A 13,302-nucleotide genomic window follows, 5' to 3' on the forward strand; every position below is an offset into this window, starting at 1 on the left:
TCACCTGCAATTTCCTCCCTTAATTTCTAATCAATCTTGCAATTCTAAACTCCTTTTCCTGATTCCTGGTTTGGTCAAAACCAAACCCAAACCAAACAAAATAGTCGGTGCCTTGCTTTGCAAGTTTTAGCCACTCCATGCCTGCAGCCTTCATGGAGCAAACCATTTAAAACATATCTCATCTAATATGGTGAGATTTTCAAGAATCAAATCTCTTCTATTTTCTGTTTGATTTTCATTGCTTTCCTGTGCTTGCAAATGAAAAATTTGTCCAGAGTTTTAATTGTTTTTTGTAAGAGGGTTAGTGTGATTTAGACGATCTTACTGAAAACTTGCTAGTAAATTATTACTTATGTTCAAAAGATTCTGAGATGGAAGCATTTAGATAAAAAAAAGAAAAAAAGTCACTTGTAAAGAGTGCAGGAGAGTCGGACTTCAAGAGGACTGGCTCATGAAATACACAATACAACAAGTACTTTAAGGAAACAAAATGCAAAATTGCCATGGTTACCCTACATTGGTCTTCTCATAGTGCAAATCAATAATACTCTCACATGATTATCAAACTCAGAAAGGTTATGACAGGTCCTCAGACAGTGGCAGAGCAAAAATCCGAGAAAACAATTTTGTTAGAGAGTCTAGATTTATAGCAAATACTCAAGGTATTATTATTTAGAGACCAGATCAGCCAGAGTAATTTTGGCATGGTTTTTTTATTTGTTTGTTTGTTATTTTAGAGTGAAAAGTATAGATTATTCTTATTTTCTTTTTGAATGATATTTGGTTATTGAGACATGGAAATTTGATCACTGGGAGAAAGAGATTTTATGAACCAATCTTATTTCTCATCATTATGCCATACATCATATTTATTTTAGGAAGCCAAAAACATGCATCTAGTTGCTCAAAGCTGTTCATACTCTTCTGCCAATAGTTTTCATATGCAAAACACACACACAAATTGATAAAAAAAACAACTTTCCTGCTATCATATTAATGAAGAATATAATACTTAATATTCACAAGGATATAGTTAAATGGACACTCATGTACTACTGGTAGAAATATAACTTGACAAAAACTCTTTTGAAAAGCACTTGTTTCTAGGCTTGAAAGCCTTAAAATATTCATAAGTCTTGACCCAGTTATTCTTTCTCCAAAAATGCTATTTTAAGAAAATAATTCTGGAATGATATATATTTATGTGGATGTTAAGAAATTTTTATTCAATGCTACTTAATGATATACATGCTGAAATGTTTAGAGGTGAGGCCTATTGTTATCTGCAATTTACCTCATAATGCATCAAAATTTATAGGTGGATGTATAGAGGAAGAATAAATAGATGGATATATTATAAACTAAATATAACTAAACATTAATAATTTAGTGTTTGATTAATAGTAAACCTAGGTGGTTGGTATACTGTTAATCACAGAATGATTCTTTCAACTTTTCTACATATTGAAAGTTTTTAACTTAAAATGTTAGGATAAAAAAAGACAAAATAGTAACTTATGGTGAAAAAGAATATAAAAATGAGTACATGGTGACACTTTTACCTCTTCTTTTCCAATTTGGATCCCTTTTATTTCTTTCTCTTGCCTGATTGCTGTGGCTAGGACTTCCAGGACTATGTTGAATAGGAGTGGTGATAGTGGGCATCCTTGTCTTGTCCCAGATTTTAGTGGGAAGCTGTTGAGTTTTTCACCGTTGAGTACTATGCTGGCTGTAGGGTTGTCATATATAGCTTTTATTATGTTGAGATATGTTCCCTCTATACCCACTTTGGCGAGAGTTTTTATCATAAATGGGTGTTGAATTTTATCAAATGCTTTTTCTGCATCTATTGAGATGACCATGTGGTTTTTGTCCTTTCTCTTGTTGATGTGATGTATTACATTGATTGATTTGCATATGTTGAACCACCCTTGTGTCCCTGGGATGAACCCCACTTGGTCATGATGTATTATCTTTTTTATGTGTTGTTGGATTCTATTTGCTAAAATTTTGGTGAGGATTTTGGCGTCTATGTTCATCAGTGATATTGGCCTATAATTCTCCTTTTTTGTAGTGTCTTTGCCTGGTTTTGGTATCAGGGTGATGGTGGCTTCATAGAATGAGTTTGGGAGTATTCCCTCCTTTTCAATCATCTGGAAGAGTTTGAGAAGGACTGGTATGACTTCTTTGTATGTTTGGTAGAATTCCCCGGTGAAGCCATCCGGTCCTGGACTTTTATTTGTAGGGAGGTTTTTTTTATTGCTATTTCTATTTCCTTTCTAGTGACTGGATTGTTCAAGTGTTCAGTTTCTTCTTGATTCAGTCTTGGTGGACAGTATGTTTCCAGAAACTTGTCCATCTCCTCTAGGTTATCCAGTTTGGTTCCATATAGTTTTTCATAATATTCTCATATGATATTCTGTATTTCTATTTTGTTTGTTGTAATTTCTCCATTTTCCTTTCTTATTTTGCTAATTTGTGCTCTCTCTTTTTTCTTCTTTGAGAGTTTGGCCAGAGGTTTGTCGATTTTATTTACTTTTTCAAAAAACCAGCTTTTGGTTTGATTGATTTTTTCTGTGGTCTTGTTAATCTCTATTGTATTTAATTCCTCTCTGATCTTTATTATTTCCTTCCTTCTGCTGCTTTTTGGGGCTTGGTGGGAATGCAGTTTGGTGCAGCCACTATGGAAAACAGTGTGGAGATTCCTCAAAAGACTAGGAATAGACTTACCATATGACCCAGGAATCCCACTCCTGGGCTTGTATCCAGAAGGAACCCTACTTCAGGATGACACCTGCACCCCATTGTTCATAGCAGCACTATTTACAATAGCCAAGACATGGAAACAGCCTAAATGTCCATCAACAGGTGACTGGATAAAGAAGAAGTGGTATATTTATATAATGGAATACTACTCAGCCATCAAACCCGACAACATAATGCCATTTGCAGCAACATGGATGCTCCTGGAGAATGTTATTCTAAGTGAAGTAAGCCAGAAAGAGAAAGAAAAATACCATATGAGATCGCTCATATGTGGAATCTAAAAAACAAAAACAAAAACAAACAAACAAACAAACAAACAAAAACAAAGTGTAAATACAGAACTGAAATAGACTCATAGACAGAGAATACAGACTTGTGGTTGCCAGGGGGGTGGAGGGTGGGAAGGGATAGACTGTGATTTCAAAATTGTAGAACAGATAAACAAGATTACACTGTATAGCACAGGGAAATATACACAAAATGTTATGATAACTCACAGAGAAAAAAATGTGACAATGAGTGTGTATATGTCCATGAATGACTGAAAAATTGTGCTGAACACTGGAATTTGACACAACATTGTAAAGTGATTATAAATCAATAAAAAATGTTAAAAAAATATATGTATGTTTATGTATGACTGAAGCATTATGCTGTACACCAGAAATTGACACAACATTGCAAACTGACTGTACTTCAATATAGTATATATATACAAAAGAGAGAAAAAATAATAATAAAAAATATTTTAAAATAGTCTAATGTATGATAAGTTATAGTGCATGCAAGTTATAGATTGACAAAATAGTTATTCAAATGTTTTGAATGAGTTTTTAACAAAATTTGTTTAATGAATTTAATATTAAGAGAGAAGTAGAGGATTCGGTGTACCTCAAATTAAAGAAAACTGTCTGCATATATTATCATTAAAAAGCTATTTAGAAAGAAATGTACTGACGTTTTAAAACTTCCTCTTGTTAGTATTACAGATGACTACCCTCTTTGTGCCTTTTTCTGTATTCCAGGTGCTCTGTACATCGTGTGTAGTTGTGTTTTTGTTGTTGGTAGAACATATTACTATAAAGGGAATGGCTTAAACCAACATACATTTGTTGTGTTTCAGTTAGCTTATAATTGCAGACTGTAGACTAGGAGTCTGATATGGGTCACACTGGGCTAAGTTTTCTGGACCGTGTCCCTTTCTGGAGAATCAAGGGGAGAATTCACTTTCTGGTCTTTTCCAGCTTCTAGAGGCCATGTGCCTTCTTCCATCTTCAAAGTCAGCAAAGTTGCATCTCTGTGACTCTTCTCCCCTAGCTGCATCTTCAGGTGTCATTATTCTGCCTACCACAGCAGATATTATTCCTGTAAGCAAAAAACATACATATTTAAAGTTAAAAACCACTTCAAATTATTTCTAAAGTCACTCACTTAAAGGACTCTATCTTAAGAAATAGTAACAAATATATAGTCCATGGTTTATGCAAAAGATTATTCATTCCATTTTTGATAATTGTGAAAAATTTTGATAATTGTGAAAAATTACAAATAATTACCATTCCCAAAAACAGACCACAGCAAAATAGTTTTAATGGAGTATGATGCCTCTGCTTGTTACTCTATGAAGTCAATAAAAATGTTTATGACTATTTTTATCTACTTGGGAAATTATTGGTTAAGTACAAAAGGAAGAATAGAAGGTTTATGGACAGTTGATTTCTACAGTGGAAACATATATATTCTACAAATCTTACTCTCTCACATATGTGTATGTACGAGAGATGGAAGGCAGTACTACCCAGCAGAATGTCAACAGTCATGTCCTTCTTGGTGGTGGGATTGTGGGTGATCATGACTGTCTCCCTCTTAGTTTGTATAATAGAAAATGAATTCTTTACAAAACATATGCATGAGTGTGTGTGCATATATTATACAGATGACCTTGAACAACACAGGTTTGAACTGCACAGGTGCATTTATATAGGGATTTTTTTCAATAGTAAATGCTACAGTAATGCACCTTCTGCAGTTGGTTGAATCCGAGGGTGCAAAGGGCAGGCTCTAAATTATATGAGAATTTTCTACTGCACAGAGAATTGGTACCCCTAACCCTTGCCTTGCTCCAGGGTCAACTCCATGTATATATGTATATGTACAGATTTATATATATATACATTTGTATGTATGTATATGTGGACCACATACTATACCAATTAATTAAGATAAGATTCTCACTGTTCACTTTCTAAAGAGGTATTTGGCTTCTCAATAAAGGAAGCTAGTATTTCCTATTTTTCTCCTTAAGTAGAAAATCCATTTATTTTATATTTACTGAGTTCACATTATGTAAACAGCATTGTGAGGGGGTCTATGGAGCTGTTAGATTTGTCTTTATCAATTTGTGTCTTTGATGAGAGAAGAAAATACTTTCTGTTTTTTCTCTTCTTTCTTCTTTTTTATACCCTAAAGAGAAATTTCAAAACACTGACCTTTTTCTAAACAGAAAGTAACTTTTGCACTTCTCAAAACAGCTTAAAATTCAGGTGTTGACTGGAATTTTTGTATGATGATCCCTTTAGCAACTTCAGCCAGGACTCTGTATTTTTCAAATAGTTTCTAATGCAATCTCTGACAGCAAGAGGGCATTTCAGAACTCATTTCTGAAAGAGTTCTAACCCCATCAAAATGAAACATTGTGTAACATTTAAAGATGGTGTTTAACAAAGATTGAATTTATTTTTTGAAGACAGTGTCAAGAGAGAGAAGACAAACCCAGAATCTCAGGTGCTTGTAATCAAGATAATTAAAAAAAAATCTGGTGCACATAAAATATTTAGATACTATGATAATATTATATTCATATACATATTATGAACTATGGCTGGCTCATCTTTGGATGGTGTGGCTTTTTCTCATTAAGAGTGAAAGGGGAGATGAGGCCGAGGAGGGGGGAGAAACCCTTGCTTTATCATAGCTGTGGAAGCTGGGGGAGTCCTTGAGTTCACATTGACTTCTTTCTCACGTGATCCCTCTGTTTGTTTCCCTAAATACATTTTAAAATGTTCTAATTTTCGTTTGAAAGTGTAAAACTCCAAATGGCTAGTTAACAAGATTCCAACAACCTATGGAAGAACAGTTGAGAAGTAAGCAGGTTTTGGCATCTGAGAGATCTGTATTCAGATACAGACCCTGCTCTCCTGTGCACGCACTTCAAACTTGAATTTCTTCATCAGTAACAATCGGAACAAAATGACTAATTTAATGTTTTGTTGTGAAATGAAATAACATGGCAAAGTAGACCAAGTGTTAAAGTAAGTGAATTAATGAAGGTCTTAAGAGTTCATTCACCTGCTAGGCTCTGGGCTTTTTCTGAGACACCGACCACATGTGGTATGTAAGTTTATTTCTTTGGGAAGGATGAACATGGGAAGTGAAACTGTGCATAAAAGGATATATCTGTGCTGATAGCATTTAGGATATTATCGATTACCTACAAGGATGCTCAACAATTTCTAGCTAAATGTCAGTGTATTCCATGTTCATACAGCAAGAGCCACACCTTGCCTGTTTTACTGCCTTCTCTGTATCCCTCTTCTGTCTAAGTTTATCACAGCTGATTCCTGCCTGTAGATTTAGGCCCACGCCAATATCAGAAGTTTGATCTAAGGCAGAAGGAATCAATCAGCTCTCACTCCACGGTCTCAGCATAATTTCTTCTAGGTATTGATGCACAGGACTGAGACTATGTTTTCATCTTCATTCTTTTTTTTTTTCCCCAAATCATTTTCCTGTAAGCCATCTATGACAAGGGGTTAATCTTTGACCTTATGGGTCCTCCTTTAAACCAGAGTCCTGCTTCTGAAACTTTACCCAGTGGCTGTAGCCCTTCTATTCTTAGCTGGAACATCCTAATTCTACCTACCCATTTGGACTTTGAGGGCACCGCCTGCCTTGGATCCTTTTCTGCTTTGTGCTGTTCACTTGCGGGCGAGCTCATACACGATGCTAAACTTTCGACCTGGATTGATATCGTAGCGTCTACTACAGAATGTGTGTCAGCCAGACCAAATCTCCTGTGCTCGTCTATTATGAGTCATTTGAACAAATATTTATTGAACCTCTTCTGAATGCCAGGATCCCAGAATATACAGGTGACCCCCACTAAGGAATTCTGATGTATAGCACTGATGACTCACAGTAAGAATAAAATGACTGCTTGTTAACAGTTGAATGGGGGGAGTGTCTAAGGGAAAGTGTGTGTGTGTGCATGTGTGTGTGTGTGTGTGCGCATGTGTTCATGTATGTAGTATTTATCATGACTCAACAATGGGAGCCTTAGCAGAATAGTTGGCCTTGGTGAACACCTCATTTGCTTTCCCCATGAAACCAGAGAACCTTCCTTCCTAGGCTGCGTCAGTGACAATTTCTGAAGTGAGTTCATGAGCCCAGTGCTGGGAAATGGCATTTAGCATAGCTGGTATGTTCCTGAGGCAACAGTTACCTACTGAGAATAGTGGTGGAGGCAAATTGCTTCCTAATTTTATGCGACACTGATTCCCCAACCCAGAGGATGCATTTTATTATCTGTGACTTTGCTGGGGATTAGTCCACACAGCTTATTAAGGCAAATCTGCCTATCAAAGCAATACTTGAGGGTTTTATTTATTTCTTAAGTATTTTTCTTCTATCATAAAGAAAATTAAAAGCAGGAAAGAAAAGAAAATTTACCATAATTAGCAAAAAAAAAAAAAAAAGAAAATGTAAGCCATTGGAGCAGAGGAGATATTGAGACCAAGTGCTCTGGTCACTCCTCTGCCCTGGGAAGGGATTCATGTGTTATAAAGTGATGAGCTGCCCTATTCTTTTTCCTTCCATTTCTCTCTTGCCATGACTACAAAGGAAGGATATTTTTGTGATCCCATGACAACAGTCTGAGGTATCAGAGTTTTTGAATTCTATTCCAGTTTGGCCCCATTCCCTTACAATTAAGACACATGAGCCCCAGGATCTGAGCCTTCAAAATTCCCTTCTTATTCATTAATCCAAGATCTAGGAAAAAATGTATTCTTATCCACTCATGCATGGGAAGAGGAAATTTTAGAAACTACTTCAGAAAAGTTTTGAGAAGATGATAAACAATAGTGGTTTTCAACTTTTTCTTAGCTCTGGAGGCCTTTGTTAAAATTAAAGTTTACAAAAATTTGGTGGAAATGGATAACTTAATGCTTCACTTGCTTCATTCTGGTCTGGGCCCTTCAAGTAGCTCCTTGAACCAAAGACTTAAAGCCACTTGAATATGTTAAATGTAACTCATGTTTATTATGGAAAATTTGGAAAGTTCAAAAAAAAAAATAAGAAGAAAGAAAGAAAGAAAGCATAACACACAGCAAGTACCTTTAAACATGTCGTGTATATATGCCTGCATATGTGTGTTTGCTTTTTAAAGTTTTGAAAACACATAGTTTTGTATCCCATCTTTTTGGAATTTTAATGTGAATAATATCCATTCTGTGAAAATATATTATTTAATGCTATTGCTGCCAAAATACAGCCTCCATACCCTGCTCACCGAATAGAGACTCAAGGACAGAATTTTGGATGAAGTAGTAAAGGCAGCTTTATTTCTTTACCAGGTGAAAAATGATCACAGTGGGCTAATGCCTCTAAGACTGTGAGTGCTGGGGAGAGAAGGCAGGGGGTTTTACAATAAAAGTTCAAGAATTCAAAAGGTGGAGCTAGCTTTCTTAGAGATCACATCCAGGGCAGGGAATGGTTGCAAAGTTGTCCTTGTTTTTGCAGATGCAGTGATTCCCTTCCCTGTGCTGGCTATGAAGTTCACCTCCAGCTTTAGGACTCTTAACATTCTTGTACCGAGAACAAAGGATGCATAGGAAGGGGCTCCATGGGAAAATGTTCTAGAGAAAAACTTGTGCAGTTTAAAGTCAGGCTGATAAATGCTTTTAGTATTTTAGGCAAGCTGAGGCCTGGGACCTCTTGCTGCAGCCTGAGACCTGCACCTCGAACAATGGAATACAAAGAAACCATAAGGGGCTAAAAATAACTGCAGACATGCACAGTTGGGGTGAGTTATGAACAACAGGATGCACAAGGTGTCAGGGTCAAGACGAGGGCACTTAGCATGATCTCCACATGCAGCAACAGGAGGGGGTTGGGCAGACCACCCAAGCCTCCCTCCTCTCCAGCCCAACCCTGTTCAGCAAGAGCATGAGAAAAACCATTTAAACTAGGACACAGTTAAGCAGTTACACACACCATTACAGATATCAGATGGTCACCAATGACAACAGGGTTCTGCTTGGTTACACTATATCATGTGGCTCTGCCCTTTCCCAATTGCTGAGTATATAGATTTTCCCTCAAAGTTTGTCTATTATTATGAATAATATTATGACACATGTCTTTGTATATGTACCAAAGATAGATCATAGGAGTGAAAAAAATCTGTGGTCTCTCTAAAAACATTTTATGAGAAATAGTAAATCAAGCCTCATGCATGTGTATCCGGTTGTTCCATAGAGGGACCTCAACCACCCCCTGATTGGAAATCGGCTTGACTGTTAAACCCAAGTGGGTAACAGGAACAGAAGTGAGATGGGTGAGTTGGAAGAAATTGCCTCTGCCTTATCTCCTCTAAGATCTATCCTCAGCCTCTTCCTTACTTTTCCACAGGGAGGGTAATTAGTAAACCTGACTGCTTAGAGCAGGGATTACCAAACATTTCTTGTAGATGTCAAAAATAAATATTTTAGGCTTTGCAGGCCAGATGGTCTTTTTAGTGACTTTTCAACTCTGCTGTCAGAGAGTGAAAGTAGACATAGACATAATGCAAGCAAATGGGCATGTGCCCTTTAAAACTTTAAGTTTTGTGTTCACATAAAACTTCATTTACAAAACAGACAGATAGAGGGTGGGCTGGATTTGGTCTGCAGGCTGTAGTTTGCTGACTCATGACTTTGAACCCAAGGTAATGCATGGAGGAGTTTCACTTGTGAGCAGGGTTACTGTAAATATAAGTATGGGCTACTCAATCTGGTCACCACTTCTCCAGGCCTTGAATCTAGTAAACTGAGATGGGTCAGTTAACAGGGTTGGCCATCTTCCTTTTTACTTTTCCCCCCAAACATTGGTCATAGCTCTGGGCCAAGGGATGGTAAAGATTGGATCCAGGCTTTCAGGTGAGAAGCAGATGGTCGTGCATAGGCTTTAAAATAAAGCTGCTTATGATAACTCAATATTATTAGCATTTTTCTATAATGAGTATTAGGCAAAGCTCAGCTAAAAACAAAGAGATTTTATTAATCATTTGCTATAATATCTTCTGTGTTAAGTTCCTTTGGAAATCTCATGTGGTAAGAGGATAAGAGGGTGTGATTTGAGAATTGTTGGGTCCTTTAGTTACATACCATCAAAATTTCACCCCATAATTTTCATGGCAGCAATAGCTTTTCTGCATGCACTGTTAACGTGACATTTCAGCATGGTGGACTGGATTCTCTTTCCTGGCTGAAACTAAAAAGATGTCACTTGACTGTCCGTCTGCCTGTGACTATTATTCAGAAAGCAACATTTAGAGATGGCAGGAGGCCAGATGGACTAATCTGATTGCAAGTGGAGCAGGGGCTTCTGACCTGTCCCCTGGGATCTTCTGTGAGGAAACTCTAATGAAAAATAGATTAGATTTCTACCAAGTGGAGCTTCGGGTGTCAAACGCCTAAATTGTACTGTTTCCCATCCTCATTACAATTACTGTCATAAGAATTGATTCACATCGTGCTGTTTTTTGGTCCTTGTTGCAATTTTACCAGGAAAAAAAAAATGAGACCCAGGAGTGCATTATCTGCACAGCCCAGGGAACTACTGGGGCCCATAGTTGTGAGTTTATTTTCTTGCTCAGACAAATCTGTATGTGGAGGTGCTTTATGAAAACTCCCATCCTCAGCTGGGAAAAGTAAGTCATGGGATGTGCAAGAGTGAGAGCCTGCTCAAAGGAGCAGGAAGTGGAGTCAGCAGTGGAAACTGGGGCATGATTAACACGTACAAAAATGATAGAGATACTGTGTTGCAGAAGGAGTTAAAAAGGAAATAAGGATACTAAGTAATAATAATAACCAAGGGAGCAAAAAGCAAAATGGTGAAAGGATTCTGTTTAACCTTTTAAGATTAAGGTATCTGAATAATGCTGCCTCCAAGGGAATAAATTCAAAAAGGACGAATATTGAGAGGGATATGGAGACCCACTGCCTGCCTTGTGCAGAAGGGAACAGGGTCACAAAGCTCAGTAATGATCAACATGTGGACCTGACTCTCAGACCCTTATCTTCCTTTTGCCCGTAATTTCCTGTCTTGAGGAGCAAGTGGTTTTGGACTCACTTATCATTCAGACCTTAGCTTTGCATTGCTTTCCTCTAGGAGAAGTGGGTCAGCATTTTACCAGGTGGATTCTGAAGAGTACTAGTCTTAAGATGATTTTGGGGGAGGGTTTCTTGGTTAAATTCATTTGGGAACTAGTTGGGAAAAGCTGTTTATGACATTTCCCGCTCTTGGATGGAAAGTCCCACATTAAAGAACCTGTTTATCTTTTTTAAAATTTATTTTTTTATGTAGAATAAACAAGATTATACTGTATAGCACGGGGAAATATATACAAGATCTTGTGGTAGCTCACAGCAAACCTGTTTATCTTTATTTAACTCAGAGCGTCTGGGAAATATTTTTGTCCTAAAGCCCTTTGTGTGTGTGTGTGTGTGTGTTAATAAGACATCACTGTATACAGTTTGGGAAACTGATTTGGATGGGGTTCACTTACTCTTGCTCCGTAAAACAGGGGGTTGGCCTCATTAATGCTGCTGGTTGTGGCTCTGACTGAAGCTGCTGTTCCAGAAAGAAGAGCAAACTGGTGATATTTATGGAGATTCCATGATGTGACTTGCCATGCTTTTTATTTTATAACCATTGTCGCCTTTTATCATCTCATCACTCTATACTTTAGATATTATTTTCCTTGTTTTACACAAGAAACTCGAGATTCTTAGAGACCAAGTGGGGTTTCCAAGATATATAATAAATTAGTTGTGCAAAAGAGAAAACCAACCCAGGTTATTTTTCTCCAAGGCCCAGGGTCTCTGAACTAGACCACAGAAGGCAAAAGCAGGAAATCATTCCCTGGTGGAGTGGGGGCCATCCTGGTTTGCCTGGGATCCTGAAATACAGGACTTTCAGTGCTACAACCCAGAGAGTCTCCTGGAAACTGAGACGAGTTGATCACCTTACATTTCTTCCCCTTACTCTGCAAATAAATTCAGAGGAGCCATCCCCATGCTCTTTACTGCTGAACCTGCAGACGGCCTCAGAATCTTTCTTGACACTGTGCTCCAGGCAGCCACTTACCAGGCAGCAGGAACACAGTGTGGGGGGGGGGGGAGCTGGCTGAGGGGAGGGTTGAAGGGGGGTTGTTTTTCAATTCCACTCCTTGTTGGCTCCTATGAAACCTTTTGCTGACTGAGTGCTTAGGGAGGGCAGGTCCTCTTAGAAATCTCTGTATTTCAGACTCTAAAGTTTTACACACCATGAATGAGCTGACATTTAGTGATTTCTACTTCTCTTCAGGCTGACAGCTTTCATTTGTGACCCAAATCCATTCTTGCTAATTCCCAAACCCATTGAATCTGAACTAGTCTTGTTGTATTTTGTTTTAGCCTCAGCTCTTGGGCCTCAGAACGTGCCTTAAGTATGTGATTTACTCAGTTCATATCGAAGAGGGTGATTCTACCAATTTGAATTGAAGCTTTTTTTCATGGAGTAGAAGTATGTTTCTTCTCCCCTTTATCAACATACAGCTTTAATTAGTTATGTCATAGATCAAAATAAATATTAAATTGTGTATGACTTAAACTGCATAACAGAGTCCCTAAAATCCCAGGTTATGTTACTTTAGAGAACATTTTCTGATATCCAGAGCCAAAAATCAGCCATAATCCTCCTGTCCTGTACAGTTTTTAAGTAAGCTTCTAAACTAGAACATACGTAAAGGCAAGAAACAAATCACAGCATGGTGCATTTCACAAAGTGAACACACTCTTGTAATCACTACCCAGATTAAGAAATACAATGTTAGCAGCACCCCGGAAATCTTTTTTATGCTCTCAGCCTCCGTTCTCCTCCCCAAATCAACCACTCTCCTGACTAATCACTGTAGAACAGGTTTACCTGTTTTTGAATTTTATATAAAGGGAATCTTTTGTCTGGATTCTTTCATTTTTTACTATGCTTGTCCCAGGCATTTAGGCTGTTGTGTGTAGCAATGTTTTTTTCTTCCTCATTACTGTATAGTATCTATTATTACGCCACAATACTTTTATTCATCCTCCTGTTGCTAGGCATTTAAGTGCTATAGTGTTGGCTAGTATAAACAGTGTTGCAATGAACATTCTCCTAAATGCCTTTGTGGTGAATACATATAGCATCTCTATTGGTTATGAACCTGGGAGTAGAATTGCTGAGTGGTGGTGGTGGTCC

General features: G+C 37.6%; 1 long non-coding RNA gene across 1 annotated transcript; it reads right to left on the reverse strand.

Moving 5' to 3' along the window:
* Positions 1-3,857: 3,857 nt before the first annotated feature.
* Positions 3,858-13,064, reverse strand: LOC140686062 (uncharacterized). The gene is made up of 3 exons (XR_012059510.1): positions 12,994-13,064; positions 11,594-11,658; positions 3,858-4,131 (listed from the first exon to the last, which is right to left on the reverse strand). It is a non-coding gene; the product is annotated as an uncharacterized lncRNA (long non-coding RNA).
* Positions 13,065-13,302: the final 238 nt, after the last annotated feature.

Source organism: Vicugna pacos, chromosome 16 (genome assembly GCF_048564905.1).
Source record: "Vicugna pacos chromosome 16, VicPac4, whole genome shotgun sequence".
Lineage (NCBI taxonomy): Eukaryota > Metazoa > Chordata > Mammalia > Artiodactyla > Camelidae > Vicugna > Vicugna pacos.